General features: G+C 48.8%; 1 protein-coding gene across 8 annotated transcripts in view; it reads right to left on the reverse strand.

The window, feature by feature from the left end:
* Nucleotides 1-21,387, reverse strand: part of HDAC4 (histone deacetylase 4) — a 291,082-nt gene that overhangs the window by 110,936 nt on the left and 158,759 nt on the right. The window lies entirely within an intron of this gene.

Raw genomic sequence — 21,387 nt, forward strand, 5'->3', positions numbered from 1 at the left:
ACTGTACACTTTGGACGCCTCTGCACCCCCTCCCTCAACAGGCTCAAGAGGCACGACCCGGAGGCCTTTGAGGTTTCTATCCCTCGGGCAAAAATCAGTGGACGTCTGGACCAGGACACACACTCCCGCAAACTCTCTTCCCTCCACCCGACCCTCCACGAAGGGTCCCCTGCTCTCTCAAAGAACCTTGCTGCAGGCCCGGCGGCCTTTTCTGACATCCTTTTTGAAAGTCGACGAAGAGAAAAAGCAAGAAAAAGGCTCTGAAAAGCACTGAACACCCCCGTAAGTAGAGAGGCAAATTGCCCAAGCTTTTCTTCCCCTTTTCACAAAGCCACGGAAGAGCTGTGTGCAGGAACCACAGGACAGTGTGTGCCACTGAAGTGGTCCAGACGGACGCTCCGGACGGGGAGAGTGTTTCCATGGTGAAGCGAGCGCCCTCCGGAAAACAGGTTTACCGGCTGCAGCCAATAAAACGCTCCCCCGGCTCGCCCGCACAGCTTGCGCGTCAGGGTTACCTGCTTCTGCACTTCGCCGGGAAACGGACTGTCTTCACTGCACTGATGTGTGGCCGAGGAAGAGCCACAAGTGACTCTGATTAGAAACAGAAGCTGAATCGATCTTAAGGCTTACAAATCAATACCAAATTAAAGTGAGAAAAAGAATGCAGAGCGCAAGCCTTAAATTTATATGGACCTCACAAAATAACCCGACGTGGGTGCTCCTCCCGCGACAGGACGGCATCTGAAAAGCCCAGGGGCGCCGCTGGGAACCCCTTACTTCCCGCGAGCCTCCTCTGCTGCTTCCCCGCCTCGCAGGTGAGCGCCCTGGGCGCTGCTCGTAGAGAGAGGAGTGAAGACAGCCCGGCACCGAGGCCCACGGTCCCTGTCCCTGCCAAAAAGCCGCCCTCACAACCTGCTCTGGGCTCACGCAGCGGCACGGACCAGACCCGGGGACCGGAGGCTGGGGCCTCGCCCTCCGGGGGGCTCAGGGCTCCAGTGGGAGCCCAGACTCAACACCCAAGGGCCGCCAATGCCAGCTCCTCACCACCTGGCACGGGGCGCCTCATCCTAGCCCCTCTGCCTGGACCCTCTGCAGGTCGGGCCTTGCGACAGACGCACTTTGCCTCGTCCTGGGGTCTCCCTGAGTGAGAGCGGGCCACTCACGGGCCGGACATAACCCAGTTCCTCAGGAAGTCTGTGCATAGATTCTGGAAAAACAGCCCGTAAGTGGAACCACCCCTCAGGACAGGGCATTTCTGTGGTCACTGCCAGGCGGCAGGTCCCATGCCGACCATCCTTCTGATGAGCGAGGCGAGGTGGGGCGAGGCCCGGCTTGGGCGAAGCCCTGGGTTCTAAGCCCCGAGCCGACTCCCTGAGCCCTGGAGCTCTGGACTAGAACGTGGCCTCGCACCTGCAGGGCTGCCCACCTCGGGAGAGTGCGGGACGCTGCCCGGGGCAGAGCGGGGCCCTGGCCCCGGGGCTGACGTCACTGTCTCTCCCACCCCCGGGACCAAGCCCTGGCCTCCACCCCAGGCCCCCAGAGCCTGGAGCAGCTTCCATGCCAGGAATGCCTGGGACCTGGCCACAGGGAATGGAGAAAACTCCTCAATATTCAAGCAGTTTCAGAAAATATCTAATTCTCCTCTCTTTGAAGCCCTAACAAGCCTGGGATAAATACCAGCTGACTGTTTTTCTTCGGTTTCTTCCCCCAACTTTTTAAATGTATGTATTTCTTTTTTTTCTAGGGGGGTGTGAGGCTTGATGTGTGACAAGGTCTTTATTTGATACTTAAGTGAGAAAAATCTGCACAAATGAACTGTTTTCGTGAACAGGCCCGGGGACCGGTGGACCCCACCAACCTCCACTGCACACCAGCTGGTAAAGACTGGCTTTTATTAATTTCCTTTTTCTTTTTTTGATCATTTTTATCATGCAATATATGAAAATGGAAAAACAGTGCAAACAACACCAGTTTTATAAAACCTCAATCAATATTTTCCCCCATTTGCTTCAGACTTTCTTTTAAGGAACAGAATATTATGGAGGGCAGGGAGGAGGGCTCAGGAAAGAGACTTAGAGAAAAGAGAAAGTGACCTGACGTCTTAAAGGAAATTCAGCTGATGCTTTTCTTTCTCCGGTGGGGAGAGGTGGTATATATTATCCTGCTTTCACTAAAGACAGTGCTGAATGCTTCCTGAAAAACATTCTTACCGTGAATGATGGCAGGTTTTGCCAGCTCCCTTTCTGCATCCACGGATGTGGATCAGAAAGTTTTTCTATTAACCGGTTAACCTGCCTAGTTCCTTCATGGATTATAGGTGAGTTACTTAGCAGACCTCCTCAGGTTAGTTGGCCTTTGCTTTCTTTTTTTTTTTGGTCTGTGTTGGGTCTTCATTGCTGCGTGTGGGCTTTTCTCTCTACTTGTGGCGACCGGGGGCTACTCTTTGCTGCGGTGCGGGGGCTTCTCACTGCGGTGGCTTCTCTTGTTGCGGAGCACGGGCTCAAGGCCCGCGGGCTCAGCAGTTGCAGCACACGGGCCCCAGAGCAGGCGGGCTTCAGTAGTTGCAGCGTATGAGCTCAGTAGTTGCGGCATGCGGGCTCTAGGGCGTGCGGGCTTCAGTAGTTGTGGCACACTGGCTCAGTAGCTGTGGCTCGCGGGCTCTAGAGCGCAGGCTCAGTAGTTGTGGCACACGGGCTTAGTTGCTCCGCGGCATGTGGGATCTTCCCGGACCAGGGCTCGAACCTGTGTCCCCTGCACTGGCAGGTAGATTCTTAACCACTGCACCACCAGGGAAGTCCCCCAGTTGGCCTTTGCTTTCTAAGGATAAACCCGACTTGCTCTTCCTGGGTTACACACACACACACACACACACATGCACACAAAGAGTCGCTGACGCATTCAGCCTGCGACTGTTTCATTACGCACATTTGAATCCATAGTCATAATAGGTGAGACCGGCCTGCGGTATCTCTTACACTCTGCTTGTCTGGTCAGGGAGCGGAATTTTAGCTTAAGAAAATAACCACAGAGAATCTGTGAAATAACCATACTGCCTGCATTTTGTAGCAGTATCATGTCACTTGCCCTGACAGCAGGGGTGGTCAGACGTGGCCCCTGCTCATGCGACGTGCCAAGGTGACCTAAGACACTATGTAGGAACAAGGCCATCCCCACGATGCGGGGCAGAAGACGACCCATCCACTGCTCACTGTCTCATACCCGCTCCCCACTTCTAATTCTTCCTAGGCGGGGTCAGGAGGACCAGCAGAAATGTCTAGTAGTTAACGTCGTCAAAGACTGAACATAAAATAACTTGAAGGGATCCAAAAATAAGATGGGCCAAACGTCTCTAAGCGTGCGTCCATGTACCGCGGAAACACTCCTGCTCGGTGCTGGGCACTGGCGGGCTGCTCCCAGGCCAGCCCGTGGCAGGTCTGCTGTGAAGACAGGCAGGAGGGGCAGTGGGGCCCATGGAAGGCCTGGGGAAGGGTTCACACGGGGGCTGCATCTCTGAGGCGGGAGGGGCGCTGGGGGTGAAAGAGGTGGGGCGGTGGCCACAGGGGCAGGACGGGAGGACTCGCGGGTGGCCGGGCAGGACGGGGCCCTGTGGATGGGGCGGCAGGGCGGGGAGGGGCGTCACACCCACCACCCGCGAGCTGAGCCTCGCTTTGTTTACTGCACCTTTTCTCAGCCTCCTCTGTGTCTGGGGGCGTAGGGAACCTTAGAAGGAAACACCCCCTGGTCATGCCACAGACACCGGGCGGATGCACCCTGGGGGTGGGCGCACAGGGTGGCGAGGAGACCACCCCCCCGCCACCGGCAAGCCCCTTCTGCCCGCAGTGAACAGACAGAAGGGAACGGGGGGGGGGGGGCACGGGGGGGGCCCACGTGCTGTCCTCGGCCCAAGGCATCCCTGTTCTCACCACGTTCCCTCCACATATACTGTGAGAAATGGATGCAAGTCCTGCCTGGGTTTACCCTTTTGAGGTTTCACATAAAACTTCATTCTTCTGCTAGAGAAAGTCAAAAGCAGAGCAAAGAGAATGCAAAACTAGACATCACCTCCGTCAGACGTGCCGCAACCGGCTCCTGCCACTTCTTCACCTCTGAAAACAGCACTGCGTTTACAGACACGCAAACCAACACTGGAACTTACACGAGGCCAGGGGACCCAGGCAAGGTCCTTCTCCCGCTTCGTGTGCCCAGCCTCGGGAAGCCAGGCGGGTGGGGAGGTGGCCGAGCGGTCCCCAGGCCTGGCCTGGGCACCAGCTGCGGGGTCCCCATTCATTCCCATCGCTGGCGGGTGCGTCAAACATGACTCGGACTATTTCTGTATCAAAAACGCTCTGAAATGCCATGAGTTCCCAACAGAAGCTGCTGGTGCTTTTGACCCAAAGAGCCCTGAAGAAACAATGAAAGCTTCTCTACTTAAAGAATGCAGCATCAAGACAAAAAAGCCTGTATTCTCATGAATATTTTATGGCAGAGTAGAAAATTGCTTTTATAGGTTGTGCCTTGAGAAACATATTAATACAATCAGACTCATGACGTTAGTAAAAGCACAAAGACTATATTCAGAGTTTCAATAAGAAATGGCAAGCCTGGGCTGTGAATTATAAGTTCTCAATCAGAAATAGAAAAAATCTGCTAGTCTCTATTTTTTTAACATAAATGATCAGAAAAAAAGAAGGACACTGTAATTTTCCATTACATGGGTTGGGTCCTCTTTTCATAACACCATTTCATGTCATCATATAGATAGGAAAGAAAGAGAAGGACTATTCTTTAGAAAACAAGGCCGAAGTTTAGGGTCTGTTCAAGTAAAGAACGACTCATTCACATCTAGGGGACAATAAAAGATATTTCATCCACGTAGCCACGATTTCCTCTTACCATGACATTTGCCTGCGTGCGTGAGGGTTAGGGAGAGAAAAGACTGCAGGGGGCGGCGGAGGAAGAGAAAGAAAGGGAGGGGTATATAAGAAACGCAGAACTTAGTTCAAAGTATTGTCATCTTTTATGGTGAAATGTGTCACACACCCTGGAGAACAAGAGGGTTAAGGGTGACACAGTCACCCCCCCACCCCAACCAGAACCAGAGCATTGCTCTCCGTGCCCCCCACATCACACGCCTGTGCCCCCAGCAACATTCTGACTTTGTTCAGCATCCCTGCTTTTCTTTCTGGTTATAACATCTACAGATGTATCCCCAAACATGTGTTCTCCACGTGACTGCAGTGAGTACAGGAGCAGTGGGATGGGAGGTGACAAAGGTTCCCAGGAAAAGACAGAGTCTCGAGTTCAGGCTGCCTTCAGCTTCTAGGACAGTTGACCAAAAAGAGCTCTGTCCGGGCGAGGTCAAGAGTGACCCCCGGGAAGCCAAGGGCCGCCCCCAGTGCAGCACCCGGGGGGGCCGTCCCGTGCACAAGCGCTGCCCTGTTTCCCGCCGCTGCTGCATCCAGGCTGTCCTCCAGGGGTGAGGCTCGCAGGAGGCCCCGTGGAGAGATCTGCCTCGTCTGGTAAGTGAGGCCGGAGGGCAGGGAGGTCCAGACAGGTCAGCCCCCCTTCCCACGCCCGCCCGGGCGGCTGCTGAGCTCTGGTCCAGCCGGGCGGCCCAGAATCTCCTGCACAGCCGCCCTCCTGAGGCCGGCCCCCTCATCCTCCCTGGGATCCCACTGGTCTCTGTCCCAGAGTAGATCACCTGATCCCTTTATCCCACTCTTCATTCTTCTCTCTCAGTTCATTCTTTTTCTGCAGGAACTCAGGCTCCAAGAGTGTCCTGAAAAAGGAGGCGTGTGAGGTTTCATGTCTGAAGATGCACTTAACTTCCCTGTCAACGTTATCATTACTTGGGCTGCGTACAGAATTCCAGCTTGAAAGTCGCCTGCTCCGGGGCGGTGAAGGCAGTGCTTCACGGCCTCCTTGTTCCCAATACTGTTATTAAAAGAACACGGAGCCGCTCTGGCTCTGGACCCTTTGTGCTTGCCTTTCCCTCTGGATGTTTATAAGACCTTCTCCCTGTCCCCAGTGTTCTGAGATTTGAGAAGCAGGTGGCTTGGTGAGGCTCTTCCTTCCTCCACCGTGGGGGACATGCAGCTGGCCTGTTCAGTTTCTCCAGTCGTGGGGAATTTCCTTGAGTTATTGGGTTGGGCAAAAACTTCGTTTGGGTTTTTCCGTAAGATGTTATGGATATTTTGTTGACCTCCTTGTTTCTGTTTTCCCCTTCCAAAACTTCTTGGGTGGTAAATCTCCTGGAATAATCCTCTGATTTTCTCTTTCATTCTCTCCTATTTTCCTTTTCTGTGTCTAATGCTCAACTTTATTCGAGATTTCCTTAAATGTATACTCTAAGCTTTTCACCGAGTTCTGCATATTTTCTGCGGATGTGTCCCTGAGTACGAGTGGAGGCATGAACCCTAGCTGGAAGCTGCAAGCAGAGAGGGGTTCTCAACGCTGAGCTTCGCTGGATGGTGCGGGGAGCTGGCCTTAGTCGGGACGCACCAGGCACCCTGGTTGGGGGCTCAGGCGCCCAGCACGGCGGGGCATCTGCTTCTCTGCCAGCCTGCATTCCACCTGGCCCAGCCCCCTTTTGCTCCTGTCCCGGAGGGCGGGATGGAGGGCGGGACGTGGGGCTCTTGGTTGCGCTGACGGGAGGCTCGGAATCTGGCTTTTTCTGCCCAAACTGCCAAATCGGTTAAGACTTATGGCTCTACTTTCCAACTTTCAGACTGTTGGTGATACTGTTTCCTTTTCTGTTCCCCCAACTTTGTGAGCTGATGACATTTCCCTGGAATGTATATTTTTATTTTTTAGGGGAAAATTTCAAAAACACACAAAGGCAGAGAGAACAGTATAATCAACTCCCAAGAATCCATCAGCCACCTGCCACCTCATGGCCAACCTTTTCTTCTCACTCCCACCTGCTGCACTTCCTTCTAGATCATCCTGAAGCCTACCAGCCGGCCCAGCATGTTGTCCATAAGGCCTTCGGTATCTCTAAATGAACTCTTAAAAAACACAGTCGAATACCATCAACCTACCCAAATAAATTAACAACTCCATGACATTATCAAATAGCCAGAAGGTATTCCCATTTTCTGAGAGAGCCTCATACACATTTTTTAAACTTTATTCAAATCAAAACCCAACTAAGGTCCATTCACTGCAATTGGCTGATATATCCTTTGAATTCTTTTTAATCTAAAGGTCCCCCACCTTCTCCCTCACCCCTGCCCCCTCCCGCTGATGGGCTGAAGACACTGGTCACCTGTCCTGTGCTGACTGTGCCTGAGGTGTCAGTTCCCTGGGAGCTGGAAGTGGGTCTGGAGGCCCAGGGGATGCAGCTCTGGTTCCTAGCAGGGCCGCCTCCCTGGAGAGGTCCTGTGCCCCTCGGGCTCCTGTGTTATCGGCAGCTAACATGCTCACCGATGATGTCTTCATCGCTGTAAACAGGGCTTTTCTAGCTCCACCCACCCCTCTTGATTTGCTAGCTACGTTACTTCTATAGTGAGAAAGGGTCCCAAGTCAACCATCTTGTTATTCTCACAAAGGGTTTTTAGAAGAAAGGCAGGGCGAGCGCTTGATTCTCTTCCTTTATTTGTCAATTTTTAAAAAGAACGAGCTGGCCCTGTAGCGCGCTCCACGTGTGAGCAGGGAGGAGGGTTTTGGTTTTCGGGATCATGGTGAACGGAGCCTCTGTAGTCCTGTCCTAAGGCTGCCGCGTCACTCTGTCACTCTGAACCCACAGGCCGCCCAGGAGCAGCTCTCTGTGCAGCTGAGACAAGGTGTCCCAGGCTCTCCCTGCACTTCTTGGGCCCCACAAGGAAACAGACGTGTCTCCAAGGATAACTGGGTCCCTTTAGTGGGAAACGGTAGAGACCATCATCTAGGTTCGGGGTGACACAGTTTATAACGAATATACCTTTACTGGAGCTTTTGTGAATTTCAGAAGTGAGTGAAATTAGATACACGTGTTCAATCTGTCATCTCACCGCGGAACGCTGGGTGCATAATTTATTAAAACTATCATTCAAAAGGGCTGAACAGTCACAATCAAGTTCCATTCAAAATACTGATTTATATGCAATATCATTTTCCCCAAAGGTGCTCTTAACTGAATTACAATTATTCTATTTAACTGTGTGTGTGTGTGTGTGTGCACGTGTGTGTGTGAAAGGGAAATGAGGTACAGAAGTCAGAAGTGCTTTTTAATGTAAACATTTAAAAATATACTGTAAGGAATGTAAATAACACAGGTGACCCCCACCTCAGCTTCTTACGCAGACGAGCATGTATCTCCTCTCTCTTTGCCTCCTTCAGATGTATGTACGCAATGCCAAAGAGGTAACTTACGTGAACAACCCACATCATATAAGTTATGCTTGAAACATAAAGATAAAAAATATTATGGTGCAAGAACAGGCTGTTATGTTTTACATTGTTTTGTTTTCAGTTGAGATCAAAATGTAAAGAAATAAATAAACGTATAATACATGGAAGTATTTATATGTGTACATACAGGAAGGTTTTTAAATCTGGTCTGGGGCAGGGAGAGAGATGTGACACACGTGGAGTCTATTAAATAAACATAACCCTCTGAGCTGTGTTTTCCGTGCACGCAGTTTCCTTGCACACATCTAGTCGTCAAGAAGGGAGCGGCCCTGGCTTACCCATGCTTCTGCCTTCCAGACAAGAAGGGAGTTGATCCCTCTTCAAAAGCAAGGAGAAATATACCGGAGCAGGGCACGGGGTCCTCCAAGCTGGAGGCAGGAGAGGATGTCTGGGGCAGGCACACCTCCCCCCCTTCCTCCAGGTCAGTGAAAACATCATGACGGGTTCACAGTCCTGTGGGCTGCTGGCCTGGGCTCACTTAATGTGTGAACAGGCACGCTGTAGGATATGGATGGATCCCAGCGTTATCCCCATTTGACAGGTGGCGAAACTGATGTTCGGGGAGTGTACGTGACTTGCTCGAGGCCACGCAGCAAATGTCACCGGCAGACTCAGAACTGCATGCTAACCACGGGTACCCCAACAGCGACGCGATGCAGAGCAGGGAGAGCTGGGGGCGCGCAGGTCACCCTGGGGCGGTGGTTCGCAGGCTGGGCGGCGTCAGCAGCTTGGGGACTTGGGAACAACAGGGCCCGGGCCCTGCTCGGCTACAGTGCACGACGTCCCTGGGGGCTCCAGCAGCGCTCGGGCGATCAGGAGCCCCGCAGCCCGAGAACCCCCGCTCCGGAGCTCTGAGAGCGCCTCCCACACCGGCGGGCCTGCTGACCCCTGGCCTCCACGCCCACGCCTCTGCCTTCGGACTCTGTCCTGACCACAGGCCGGGTGTCCCCCGCGATCGCCGGCTCGCTCTAGCACCCTGCAGTCCAGTGCTGCCCGTGGGAGAAAACTCTACTTTTCCTGAAGAGCTCCTGGGGCTGGGGCAGACACAAGGCATCACCTCTGCGAGCTTCTTCTCACGGCCAAGACAACGGCCGCAAAGGCACAGCCAGGCCGGGTCTGCACCACCCAACCGGCACCAGGAAACAGGTTGAGAAGCACCGCCGAGCCAAACGCGGCCTGCTGAGCAGAGGCGGAGACCGAAGATCCCTGAAATCTTATTTTCACTGCTAAAAAGATAAAGCTACCATGAACACCAGGGTGATGTTTCATACCACTGTCTCTTCACCTAAGTCAGATTTCACCACCACCCACTCACACCGCGCCCCCGAGCGACAAGTTTTCAAAGTGCTTCTCCCTGGCAGAGAGTCTAAGGCCATCAATACCCTGGGGCCTGGCCTCCCAGTCAGTGCCTCCACCAAGGGGGCCTTTCCCACAGCTACTTCGATCCCCCCTGGGGTCCTCGCTGGGCTGCCCTGAGTGTCCGCAGACACAGCGAGGACACCGCGAGCCACCACGCGGGCAGCGGAGCCAGAGGAGGGACCGTTCGTGGAAACCAGCTCTGCGGCCTCCACTTCCAGGCGCCAGAGAGGTGTTTCCAAGCAAAGCTAGTGAGAGAAATCCAGGCCAGGCCCCCTGCGTCAGCGGCTCCTGGGGCCCGCGGCACACAGACCTGGTCCCTCAGACATCCAGTGCGGGTCAGAGCGCGAGGAGGGCACGATCACACACGCAGCGGGGGCAGGGCCGGGGCGAGTTCAGATCCTACCGGGGGACCAGAAGGCGCGTGGCCGGGGCCGTGCGTGTGGCCCAGCGTCCATCACGGGGCTGGGATGAAGCCTCGAGCCTGGAGGCCTCTGTCGCAGGGGCTGCGCAAACGCAGGGAGAAGAGCCCGGGGCGGCGGACGCAGCGGGACGGGCGTCCAGGCGAGGCGGGCGGAGCTGAGCCCATCTTGCCTCCCAGGCTCCTGAACACCTCTCCCCTCAAAGTGGGCCCAGAAAGCGCTTTTTACTGAGGGTGGTGAAGACCCAAGGTGAAGCCTTGCGGTCAGGATGCAGGAGAGACCCCCAGAAGGGCGCCAGCTCACCCTCGGCATCCGCACAAGTGACAACTGAAGACAGAGGTCACGCACATGCGTGAGGACACGTACCCACGGCGCCCGGGCTCGGGTTCCCGGCAGCCCGGACGTGAGGCCCCAGAGAACGAGCCCGCTGGCCTCCGCCACCAGCACCATCCGCTCTGCAGGCCGCAGGGCACCAAGCCCTGCCCTGGAGGGTCCAGCCCTCGGGCCGCTCAGCCTTACAGAAGCTTCCAGGAGCTCCCACAGAGCGAGGAGAGAGGAGGGGAGGGGCCCCGGGCCAGGCGTCAGGTTGGATCAGCCAGCGCTACAGCCTTGCCCTCCCCAGCCGCAGGGCCCAGCAAAGCCCACACCAGGCGGACTCTGCCCCCTGCCCCCAGCACACGAGGACGGGACCCAGGAGTGTCACCGTCTGGGGGAAGCGCGCTTCACTTGCAGGCATGGGATGGCAGCAGGGGCCAGCGCCCTAAGGACGAAAATTCTCCTTTTCATGTGAACAGGAAATTCCCTTTGTAATGATCAGGTTATTTTTAGCAAAGTCAACTGTAGATTCATAAAGGATAAAAACAGGGGGCTGAACGTGCTCAGATACTGGAAAACTCCATTTTGGGCCTTAACCACAAGTGAAGATGCCTGATTGGAAACCTTGGTAACGAGGGATCACAATGTGGGGACCCCTAAGGGAAGGAACCGCAGCCTCTTCTCCCTCTCCTAGAAATACAAACCCACAGGGGTCCTTTGGGTCCTAGGCTGGAAACCCCATCAACTGAAACAGACTTGGGGTTTTGCAAACAAACAGACTGGGGCTGACAGTCCCAGGACTGTCTGCAAAGGGCGGGCAGTGTGGTCACCCGCGTGGAGGACAGCGGCATAAACACTGGGAGGAAAAGGAAAGACGGGAGCCGTCCTCCATCCTCCCTGGCTGTGACCCCGCCGGGGGGCATCACCCAGATCTCCGCACCCTCCAATGCCAGGAGCGCAGAGCCAGGCCTGCAGGGAGCAGCCCGCCGCCTGCCCGTTTCCAGTGTCGCTGACCCGGCCCCGGCCCGGCCTCCGCTCCGCCAACTTGCTGTGTCCACAGCAGCACAGGTGAGGGGTCCCTGCGTGCCTGCAGACACGGAGCCAAAACGGATTCTCAGCTTCAGGTGTTGTGAACAGGACGCAGAGACACGCCAGCTTTATGAGGCACCGAAGAACGAGAATGCATCTATTTAATGCAGAGCGAGAAACAAATCCTGGCTTCATCTCCTCAAGGCTGGGTGCTGATCCCACAGCAGCTGCTGACGCGGAGTTTAGGTCAGATCTTCCCCCCTCCCGCACTCCCTTCTCCTCCTTTGTCAAAGGAATAAAAAGCTCTTTGTAGGATAGGAGCACATAGGGAAGAGAATTAAGACAACAGGGCAGAATCTAGGTGATCTCAATGTTTCTGTTTAAATCAGACCATCATTTCAATGAGGCCCTGCTCCTCTCCTTTCTCACTCACTCCACCCCACACCAGCCCCCCATCCTCCAGCCCAGCTCCCCACCACCCAGCAGGGAGCTCAGAGCCTGCAGTTCAGGCCCGGTGTCGGTTCCAAAGTGTGGGCCCCCGACTGACTGTGAAGGTCAGAGGTCAGACCTCAGAGGCAGCATCTGAAGACAGACAGACGGCTGAGCATTTCTAGGACTGGTGGGAGACAGGGGAGGCACAACCAAGCGGGGAAACAAACCGATAACAGCAACAGTCAAGACGATTTCAAAGTGGAACCACAGACACTAGAGAGAAAGGTCAGCAGACCCTGAGGACGAGTGAGGCTGCCCGACCAGGGACGCACAGAAACAGCCAGAAAGCCGTGACCAGCTCTGAGCGCGGAGAGAAACACCCGCCAAGCTAGAACTACGTCGTGCTCGGGGAAACTGCGATCAAGGCTGAATGCAGGGGCTTCCCTGGTGGCGCAGTGGTTAAGAATCCGCCTGCCAATGCAGGGGACACAGGCTCGATCCCTGGTCCGGGAAGATCCCACATGCCACGGAGCAACTAAGCCCATGCACCACAACTACTGAGCCTGTGCTCTAGAGCCTCCGAGCCACAACTACTGAGCCTGTGTGCCACACCTACTAAGCCTGCACTCTAGAGCCCGCGAGCCACAACTACTGAAGCCCTTGCGCCTAGAGCCCGTGCTCCGCAAGAAGAGAAGCCACCGCCGTGAGAAGCCCAAGCACCGCAACTTAAGACTAGCCCCCCGCTCGCCGCAACTAGAGAAAGCCCACGCGCAACAACGAAGACCCAACTCAGCCAAAAATAAATAAATAACTAAAATAACGTTTAAAAAATTATATATATATTAAAAAAAGACTGAATGCAGAACATGCACAGATGGAGGCAGATCAAAGACCAAGACAAGTTACAGACTCGCCGACAAGCCTCTGGTTAAGAGAAAAGCCCACAGGACGTCTGAGATGAGGGAGAGCAGGTGAGTGCAGAGTGTGACAAACCTGAGGCTGAGTCCAGACAAACAGGCAGGAGACGGGTAAGAGCATCTAACTGGGGAGCTGAACTGACAGTGAAAACCGTGGCTGGTGGGGAGGGAGGGGAGCGTCCGGGGGCCCCGGGACACCTGCCCGCCGTGGGCATCGGCGTGACGGTTCACACTTAACTGCTGGGGGCAGAGGGGAGGCCTCCCAAAGCAGTGGCGGGGCGCGGCAAGATCAATAAAAAGATTTTAAGGAGTAAACAGGACACGTGGCTGCTAACCTCCTCCCCCCACCCCCACCCCCAGAGTTGGGCCCTCCCGGTGGACGTACACAACTGCATCTAGAGTCGGGCCAAAAATAATCATACCTGAATCGGATCAAACCTCCAGATCTAACCACCAACGTACAGGAAACACAGGCAACAGAGGTCCATTTTAAATGACAAGATGGGGATGAAATCAAGCAGAATCTAGAACACAGGGAAACCCTACAGGACAAACAACCCAGTATCTTCAGAGATAAACTGCAAAGGGCAAAAAAAGGAAGGGAGACACTTACAGATGAACTGGAGACAGACCAGTCACCATGCATGAGCATTAAATGGACCCCAAGTCAAACAGTAAACTAAAGAAGCACATGTTTTAAACACCATCAGGGTGAATGGATAAAGAGGCCGTGGTATTTAAATACAGTGGAATATTAGCCATAAGAAAGAATAAAATCTTGACATTTTTGAAAACATGGATGGACCTAGAGGGTATTATTATGCTAAATGAAATGTCAGACAGAGAAAGGCAAATACCGTATGATTTCACATATGTGAAATCTAAAAAACAAAACAAATGAACAAACATAACAGAAAGAGACTCACAGATACAAGAACAGACTGGTGGGTGCAAGAGGGGAGGGAGTTAGGGGCGTGAGGGAAACAGGTGAGGGAGTTACGGGTCCGAACTTCCAGGTACAAAATAAACAGGTCACAGGGTTGTAACGTACAGCACAGGGAACACAGTCAGCAAGACCGCAATATCTTTCTATGGTGGCAGATGGTGACATCTTTTTTTTTTTTTTTAATATTTCTAAATTTTATATATTTATTTTTATTTATTTTTTATTTTTTGACTTTTTTTTTTTTAAACATCTTTATTGAAGTATAATTGCCTTACAATGGTGTGTTAGCTTCTGCTTTATAACAAAGTTAATCAGTTATACATATACAATATGTTCCCATATCTCTTCCCTCTTGCATCTCCCTCCCTCCCACCCTCCCCATCCCACCCCTCTAGGTGGTCACAAAGCACCGAGCTGATCTCCCTGTGCTATGCTGCTGCTTCCCACTAGCTATCTATTTTACATTTGGTAGTGTATATATGTCCATGACACTCTCTCACCCTGTCACATCTCACCCCACCCCCTCCCCATATCCTCAAGTCCATTCTTTAGTAGGTCTGTGTCTTTATTCCCGTTTTGCCACTAGGTTCTTCATGGCCTTTTTTTTTTTTTTTTTTTCCTTAGATTCCGTATATATGTGTTAGCATACTGTATTTGTTTTTCTCTTTCTGACTTACTTCACTCTGTATGACAGACTCTAACTCCATCCACCTCATTACAAATACCTCCATTTCATTTCTTTTTATGGCTGAGTAATATTCCATTGTATATATGTGCCACATCTTCTTTATCCATTCATCTGTCGATGGACATTTAGGTTGCTTCCATGTCCTGGCTATTGTAAATAGAGCTGCAATGAACATTTTGGTACATGACTCTTTTCGAACGATGGTTTTCTCAGGGTATATGCCCAGTAGTGGGATTGCTGGATCGTATGGTAGTTCTATTTGTAGTTTTTTAAGGAACCTCCATACTGTTCTCCATAGTGGCTGTATCAATTTACATTCCCACCAACAGTGCAAGAGAGTTCCCTTTCCTCCACACCCTCTCCAGCATTTATTGTTTCTAGATTTTTTGATGATGGCCATTCTGACCGGTGTGAGATGATATCTCATTGTAGTTTTGATTTGCATTTCTCTAATGATTAATGATGTTGAGCATTCTTTCATGTGGGTGACATCTTTTAATGTCTAGAAATACCGAATCGCTATGTGGTGTACCTGGAACCAACATAGTGCTGTAGGTCAATTCCACTTCAATTAAAACACACACACACACACACACACACACACACACACACACACACACACACACCCCAGGGACATATAAATACTGGGTGAACATCGAATAAAAATTAAGAATTGCTGACCTTGCTTAAACATGAAAATGGCATTGTACTTACGTTGAAAACAAAGAGTCCCTACCTCTTAGGGAGACAGGTAGGTACTGGGATAGTTACAAATGATATGATACAATGAGTGGGATTTGATTCAAAATGACTGTGAGGGTGGAGGTGGAGGGGTGAGGTGGGACACAGATAAAACACAGCTGGACACGCCCTGACCCTGCTATGTTGGCAGATAAGAACCTGAGGGCTCCTTCTACTAGGCTCTCCACTTCTAAGTGTGTCTTAAGATTTTTTTATGATACAAAGTTAAAAGAAATTTTTAAATTACATTTCTAACTATCTTCTGTGTCAAAGAAGAAATCCTAACAACCACTTAAAAATAATTAGAATCGAAAGATAATGGAAAAAGTCCATATAATAAGTTGAAAGGTTCTGCTCTTACTATACTTAGAGGAAAACTGATAACCTTAAACGATTCTATTTGACAATAATGAGGATACAATTAAAGAAGCTAGATAGATGTATCTTTAGAAAAAACACTAGAACGAATCCTAGGAAAACAGATGGAGGGAGGTAATAAACACATAAATAAATGGAAAATGTTCATTACACTCATACATACCAACACAATAAGAAATTGGTTCTTTGAAAAGACCAACAAAATAGATAACCTTCTGAGAAGAGTGATTTAGGAAATGAGAGAAAAGCACAAACTTAAAACATTAGGAATTTAAAAGGTCACCAAAGTTCAGATATGGCAGAAATTGAAAAGACGGTGAACAACTTCAGGCCAATCAATTTTAAAACCTACATAAAATAGATACATTTCTAGAAAAACATAACTTTCCCAAGTTGACAAAAAATAGAAAATACAGCAACTCTATAATCATAAACTAAAGTGAAACAATATTTGTAAACCTTTCCACACAGATCATATTAGAGACGGTATTATCAACCTTTCGACTAAGTGATCATTCAATTTTAAACAAAACTTTAAAGAGAACAGAGAAATAAAGAGCGCTCCTGGCTCATCCTATGAGGCTAGTACAAAACCTTGTTACAAAAACCGAAGACAGTATAAAAAAGAAAAATTACAGTCCTGGTCATGAATATAGCCACAAAATTCCCAAATGAATTATTAGCAAGCTTGATCTAGCAGTCTATAAAAAAGATAATAGACTAAAATAAGCAGTATTTTAAAATGAGAAATGCAACATCTACATAGAGCATCTATGAATGTAATTCACTGAATTAATCATGAGCATCATCATAATAGAAATAAGTATACTATAAAATCCAACAACTGTAAAAGCCCTTCACAAACTACGAATAAAAGAGAATTTCTTTAACCTGAAAAAGGGGATCTATTTAAAAAAACACAGCAGACTGGCGCCGGGGCACTCGTTTAATGTGCGCACCCTAAGCTTTGGGGCTGAGCTAGCGTCTTGGGTTTTCTCTTATTTCTCCTTGCTTTTTGGCTTTCTCCGGTCTCTGGTGTCTCCGATTTTCGATATGCCGTCTTCTTTGCTGGGCTCGGCAATGCCGGCCTCCACGTCGGCTGCAGCCCTGCAGGAAGCTTTGGAAAACACCGGGTGGCTCATCGACTGTCAGTTGCAAGGAGACTGCGTGTACCCAGGCCTTTCCGATCTGCTCATGGGGTCTGCCCCCAATAATCCCACTGTTTCTGGCATGTCAGATATGGTTTATCCTCTACAAGGACCTGGTTTGCTGTCAGTACCCAACCTGCCAGAGATCAGTTCCATTCAAAGAGTTCTTCTCCCACCTGAACTTGTTAAACAGTTTGAACGTATCCTATTACTTTGTATGTAACTCTTTAAAAAATTTAAAAATTGGTATTCTCATTATAATTCTAGTTTTGTGTTTAATTAGCGTATTGTGTATAAGTTCATATAAGGGTTTTATTTAAAATACATTTAAGTACGTGGGTAGTTTGCCACGTGCCTAGAAAATTTCATGTAAAATTGAATGTTGAAAATTGAGTCACATTTTAATTGTTTGGGGACACTGGGGAGAGTAAGTTGTTTACAAGCAACTCTGCATTTTTAACTGATATATGGCAAGGCATTACTTTCTAATTAAGTGCTATACAGGGAATTTTTTACTACCACGCTTTTTCAGTTCAAAGACCCATGATTTTTGTTTTTATTTTTTCCTATATTTTAACATTTTAAAACTGGGTAGTGGCTCTGAAAATGTTTAACACAAAACTGCAAGTTTTTGGTGTGTTTTTACACTTACTGGTGTCTTAGAATTAAAGTTTATAAGTTATTGTATTTCTAAGGATTACAGCAAGAATCTGTATCTAAAGCTATAAGAAACTGAAGTATTGATACTAATGCCATCTTCATAGACTGAGAAGTTAGATGAGTTTTCTTATCCTCTAAAAATAAGATTTTATTTGTTTTTCTTAAAGGGTGGCATACCCTATAAAAGCACTATATTTATAGTTCTTTGCTAGGAAGTTTTTATAAAAATCAGTCTATAACTCTCATAATAAAGACATCAAGATGCTATATAAAAGTTTAATCTGAGACTTTTAAAAGTATGTTAATCTGTTCAGGGTGAAAGGGCTTCATATTTCAATATAGTGTGATTTAGAAAAAGAAAAGAAATGAAAAATTAGGGAAAATGCTTATAAAATAAATAGAAAAACTAGTAAAATCTAATCTATCTTTTCCCTAAAATTTTCATTGTTTCTCTGAGACTTTGTAAAATATTGTTATTAAATAAATAATACGCCTTATCATATACTCCGAGACAAGATTCCAGGCAACACCACCGCAGAGGAGCTGGCTGATGGAATAATGCAAGCAGAGAGGCAAGACACACCACCACGCTTCACAGACGCTATGATCAACATATAGAGCTCTTCTCCCATTAAAAAACAAAACAGAATTACAGAGAAGTTAATGAGGTCATTTAACAACGTACTGGGTAAGGTCAACATACAGAAAAACCCACCTACATTTCAATATTAATGCAACAAGTAGAGAACCCCAGTATTTTAAAAAGTACAAAGTACCAAGAATTATATGTAACAAAAGATAGAAGAGACCTTTATAGATATAGATAGATATAGATATAGATATAGATATAGATACAGACATAGATTGTGTAAAAGATGGGGTATCCCATGTTTCTTATGGAAAGAAGATGGAACTCATCCCTCTTCACACTGTACACCAAAACTAATTCCACATGGATTAAGACTCAAATGTGAAAGGCAAAATTTTAAAACTTTTTGAAGACACTCTTTGGAAAATATCCTCATGACCTTGGAAAGAAAAACTCAAGATACAGATAGTGCTCACCACAAAAGACAAAACCGATCACTTAGACTACACTTACATTAAGAATTTCTGCTCAAAGGCAGAAATAGAGACACAGACATAGAGAACAAACGTATGGACACCAAGGGGGGAAATCAGGGGCGGGGTGGTGGTGGTGGGATGAATTGGGAGATTGGGATTGACATGTATACACTAATATGTATAAAATAGATAACTAATAAGAACCTGCTGTATAAAAAAATAAGTAAATAAAATAGGATTTAAAAAAAAGAATTTCTGCTCATTAGACACTGTTTAAAAGCGAAAGCCTGAGCCCTGAAGAAGGTGGTCCACACTGTACATAACTGACAAAGTACCTGACAAAGGACTTGGCTCTATAACATATACGTAACTCCTACAAGTCAGTACAAGAAAGATCAAAGAAAAATGGCAAAAAGTACAAATAGGCTTTTCACAGAAGAAGGGCTCTTAGTGGCTGAAAAAAACAGGTTAAAATGCAGGACCACATTAGCAATGCAAGAGAGGCAATCAGACCACCGTGAAATGGGAGACTGACATCCACCCCATTCTGGAGTTATCAAGTGTCGGAAAGGTTACGGATGAGGATGGACTTTCTGGAAATTCATCAGCTTTCTCTTATAATGCTGAAACTTGGTTCTCTGACCCACTCCCAGGTATACCCACGCTTGAAAAATTCCTGCCTGTGTGTACAAAGAGAACAGTGCAAGAATTGTCATTACAGCACTACTAACTGGAAACAGCCCAAAGAGCCATCAACAGATCAGCTGTGGGATATTAAGAGTGTGTAACTGTATTTAGCAGTGAAAATGAATGATTTACAGCTAAAAAAGAAATGATGTAATGAGTCTTGGAAACAATACTGAATTTAAAAAGAAAAAGCAAGCTGCAGAAGACTGTATCAGTATGATGCCACTTTTAAAAATCTCAGAAAAGTAAAACTAAACAGGATGCTGTTTAAGAAAGCAGACATACATGGCAAAGTAGTTTCTAAAAGAAAGTAAGTTAAAAAAAAAAACTCAACTTCATTCCTAAATAACTAAATAAACGAAAGCAAGTCAATGACAAACACAAAACTGAAAACAGGTTTCTGCTAGTGGCGAACGGCCGACTACACATCCCGGCACTCATTACTGGGCCTGCGAAGAAAAGGGCCGCGTGTGTGTGGTTGGCAATGGGGGTGCCCCCTTTGGGGAGATGAGCCCAGTGGAAACCAGCCCAAGACAACGTCTCTCTCCACTTTTCACCACGTGTGATTATAAAGGACTGAACGACAGTCCACAATTCTACCGCCCTGACTTCTTAGGAACAGGGGGCGTTCCGCAGGTCCATGTACACAATGGTCACCAGGATTCTTAGCTGGAAGGAGGCTGGGCCAAGGGGCTAGAACCTCCCCAGTGGAAACCAACCCTTGTTCATGGAGCCTTGGAAGGAGGCACAAGACAGGACACATTCCTTTAACGCCTTATGTTGCACTAACCCCACCACAGAACCTTTAGATCACATCCCACAAGTACCGAACCTCCTTTATAAAATACTTAAAACACGTCCTCAAGAAAAGGGGCAGGCATTGGCTGTTAAGGTCTATTGATACATTTCTTAAAAGGATGAGATGAAGAAATCGTAACTGCTACATAATTAGGAATTAGAAACACAATTGCATGGTGAAACCCTCTAGCTTGAATCCCCTAAAACCACTTGCTCCCAAAATAATTCATTAAAATTCCACTTTAGATTGACCTATTCAAAACTAATTTTAAGTGGAAATTCTTGACAGAAGGAAATATATTGTTTCTTCCATCTTTTTTTTTAATGGTATAAACACAGAATCGGTGCCCGCACAATACAAAATCACTCAGGAGCACAAAATCCAGCTTCCCGGAAGCTGGAAATAATTAAGGAAAGCTCTGTCCTCCCCGAGGGCCCGGCCTGGCTGCTTCTCCCAGAGGGCTCAAAGTCCCTTTTTTAAGAGTGACAGCCCCCGGGGACAGTCCAGGGGCCCCGACAATCACCCCGAGTGGGTGTGCAATGAGGATGAAGAAGGAAACCAAGAGCACTGGGTCTTCACATGAAAGAAACTGTGAGGCTATCGCTGTCTGCATTTGGTGAACTTGGATGACGGGCTCACGGCCCGCTCCTGGAGACTCCAGTCTTATGGCTCCGTCTGAAGGAAGGGCTGGGTCTCTAACCCCAGTCACTCAGGAGCAAAGCTACAAAAACAGCTTTAAATCCAGACAGGGACTTCTCCCCCTTGGCGTTTATTGAGCTGCGGGACGCTCCTCGGCCCCTGACACATTCCCCAGAATCTGGCATCTTAAAACATCTTCCAGGACTTTTCTTTCAAATACAAGCAAAGGAAAACCCCCCCAAACAAGCAGACAGAAGGTGGTGACAGCGAGCATCGCTGACTGGCCTCGTGGGGAGCAGGTACGTTCTCTGTGGCACCAGATTCAGGGTGAAGATAAAAAGCGGTCCATTCCCCTCAGCACAGTATTTCATCAAATTGCTGCAGAGTCTAGGGTCCTTTTAAACAACACCTCCTTTACAGATGAAAAGTGCTCGTAAAGACTTCGGAAAGTTCCTCCAGGGACCAGTGAGGATGTGGGGAGACAGCTTTTCATTGTTTCATGGATGTTTTAACTTTGAAGCCCAGCAACAAGTGTGTTCAAAAAGAAATGGATAAAAGTGATTGTGAACTGGGATGTTTAAACTTTCTGGAGTGTTATGTGGAGTCCAATTAATCTTCAACTTAAATTGTGAAAGTACAAATTTAAAGGGGCTCTACACTCACCACCTCCTGGCTCAGCTGAGGCTGGGGTTCATTCTTGACGTTCAAAGAGCTGCATGTTGTGAAGGACACATCCTGACGGCACCCAACCCACCCCCTCCCTCCGAAACTTCC

Source organism: Balaenoptera ricei, chromosome 7, assembly GCF_028023285.1.
Source record: "Balaenoptera ricei isolate mBalRic1 chromosome 7, mBalRic1.hap2, whole genome shotgun sequence".
NCBI classification, from domain to species: Eukaryota; Metazoa; Chordata; class Mammalia; order Artiodactyla; family Balaenopteridae; genus Balaenoptera; species Balaenoptera ricei.